Source organism: Condylura cristata, unplaced genomic scaffold, assembly GCF_000260355.1.
Source record: "Condylura cristata isolate star-nosed mole 26May11 unplaced genomic scaffold, ConCri1.0 scaffold00009, whole genome shotgun sequence".
Taxonomy (NCBI): domain Eukaryota; kingdom Metazoa; phylum Chordata; class Mammalia; order Eulipotyphla; family Talpidae; genus Condylura; species Condylura cristata.
Genome location: NW_004567110.1, coordinates 839,361 through 842,062, shown reverse-complemented (window position 1 = coordinate 842,062; position 2,702 = coordinate 839,361). Strand labels below are relative to the sequence as shown.

At 68.3% G+C, this 2,702-nt stretch overlaps 1 protein-coding gene across 1 annotated transcript in view; it reads right to left on the bottom strand.

Annotated features, from left to right (window-relative positions):
- Positions 1–2,702, bottom strand: part of LOC105853426 (chromosome unknown open reading frame, human C16orf95) — a 13,341-nt gene that overhangs the window by 794 nt on the left and 9,845 nt on the right. The window lies entirely within an intron of this gene.

Genomic DNA, 2,702 nt, shown 5'->3' with positions numbered 1-2,702 from the left:
GGACGAACAGGACCACTGCTCTGGGTGGGAAGTGCGGGCTCGTTCCTGTAGAACTACTGGAAATTTCCATGTTTGCTTTCTGCGGTCTCTGGCTACAATCCCACACTAGAGCAAGCTTTGGCTGGGAAATACCGCCGCTTTTTCTAGGGAGAAACACCTCTTTTTCTTTCTTGCTAGTGACGCAAAACATCTCGCATGGTCGCAAGCAGCTGGCACGCGGGGGTCAGGAGCAGGAAGTCTCACCACACACACACATGGTCAAGGTTCCCCTGAAATTACAGTTACCGCTGCTCTGTGCCCAGGAGTCAAGCTCTCAACAACATGGCGGCCAGAAGCTCATTACTGGGGGTCGTTAAGCGGCGGGGGAGACCGGGACTCTGTTTGAAACCAAGTAAGAGGCCTCACCCTGGATGTCGGAACCCGACGGGGGCTGGCACGTTCCCTGGCACGTAGTAGGCACCTCGTAAAGCAGAATGCCCGCCCTGGGGGCCAGCTGACCCCCTCAGCACCCGTGGCCTGTCCCCTGGGCCGTGGGCTCAGTGCCACCCCCGCCAGGGTCGAGCAGCGGCTGCCCCGCTCCTCCTCCTGAGTGCCGCCCGCTGCCCCCGGCCGCCTGTAGGTGTGGGGTCAGGGCCTCAGGTGTGCCCCGCCCACCTCCCCTGCGGCTCCTCTGGCGCCTGCCGCCACACAGCCACCCCGGGAGGCGCTCGGCCTCGTGTCCACGCCACGGTGCCCGCGGCCCACGCCGTGTCCTGCCCGGACACGCCCCGAGCACGGCGTCTGGGGCACCCCGGGCCGCACCGTGCGACTGGCCTCCCAGCCGGTGCGGGGGCAGCCGCACACCCTCCAGCCCTGGCGGCGCCTCCCAAGAGACTGGCAGTGGCCACCGCATTCCAGGTGCCGGCTGGCCACGGCCGTCCTCCGGGCCACTGGAGTCCCTGCGTGCTTTACAGAGCTGCCCGGCCGCTGGCCCTGGACACAGGTGCTCTCTGTGCTCTGGATGCCAACCTGGTGATCACAGGTGCCCCCTGCCCGCCTTGGGGGCCCGTAGCCCACAGGCACCGCGTGGAGGCGCACGTCAGAGCTCTCTGCGTCCTTCTGTCCCTGGTGGCCGGTGCCCGTGCTGGCACCTGAGGCAGCGGCAGGCCCGCGCACCGCTCTCCTCCTCGTCCCCCTTGGGTCTCAGGCCCCCGAGCCGCCAGACCCCACGTTCGCCTTGGAACCAGGCCGGGGTCAGGCTTCGTTCTTTGGCATGTGGACATCGAGTTGTCCCCGATCACCCCTTGAAAAAACACCCCCCTCCCCACCGGGTGTCCGGCATCCTCTCGGGAGCTGGCCGAGGGCCGAGCGTCCCCAGGGCGCCGGTGCTGCCCGGGGTCTCCCAGAAGCGGGGCGGCCACTCTCCTGGCCGCTGTCCTGCAGTGAGTGCTGAAATCTGCGCACTCCTTGCGCCCTTCCAGCTGTCGGGGTCTCTGCGTGTCCGTTTCTGCACAGGGGCTCCGGGAGGGGCTCCCCGAGGCGCTGCGTCCAAGCCCCGAGGCGCTCACAGTGGGCGCCGGCCTCTCTCCACTCCCCGCGTCTGACTTCTTCCAGCCATGACCTGAGGCTGTCCACCTCCTTGGTGCTGGCCAGTCGTAAACATTCTAGTTTTGATGGTGCCGGAAATGGAGCTGCGCGGGCAGCCCCTTCCCTGAGTGCGGCTTCTGGGCGAGGAGGGGCACAGCCTGCCTGCTGCAAGGCGCCCCCTACCTGCTTGCGGACCCCTTCATCAGTCCAGTCACGAAACCTTTGCAGCCTTTGCTACGCGCAGGCAGATGCCTACACCGAGGGGCGCTTTGCCAACGCGCCAACCTCCCTCCGGCGTCCTGTCCGTAGTGCGGAACCACGCCCCCCGCACTGGGGGACGCTAGGACCACGCCCCGCTTGCACTGGGGGACGCTAGGACCACGCCCCCCCCACTGGGGGACGCTAGGACCACGCCCCCCGCACTGGGGGACGCTAGGACCACGCCCGCCCCGGGGGGGGCTAGGACCACGCTCTCCGCATGGGGGACCGGGACCACGCTCTCGGCTTGGGGGTCCAGGGCCATGCCCTGCGCTTGGAGGGATGTCAGGACCCCGCCCTCTGTATTGGGGGGCCAGAACCACGTCCACCCCCTTCCGCTGGGTCTGAGATGCCGCTGCCATCTCTTCGCGGGTGGGTGTTTTCCAACTTGAAATCGTTTCCCACTAGGCCTGGTTTCTGGGGTGTCATCAAGACAGCCTCCCGGCCCGGCGCTCCCTGTTCCCCCTCCCAGCCAACGTGCCAGCAAATCAACCCGGTGAGTGGGGGCCTCCCGCCCTGCCTGGCGCCCCTGCGCGCCGCCACCAGAGGGAGCTCCAGAGCCAGGCGGGCGGGCCGGAGCCTCTGAGGGTCCTGGTCAGCGGTCAGCCCCCGTCTGGGCCTGGACACCGAGCCCGGAACTCTGCTCGCAGCCAGCGCCGGTGTCCGCCAGTCTTCCTGCTGGACGTGCAGGGGCGTGGCTGCGGGCCTTGCTGGCCGTGACAAAGGGGCGGCCGCCCAGCCTTGCCCCAGGTGGTCTAGGGCCAGTTCCAGGGCGCCGGGGGCTGCACCGCAGTCCTGGCTCGCAGCCACCCATCACACCTCGCAAGGCGGCACGCCCTGGGGCACGCCGCAGTGCAGGGCGAGCCGAGACGCTCCCG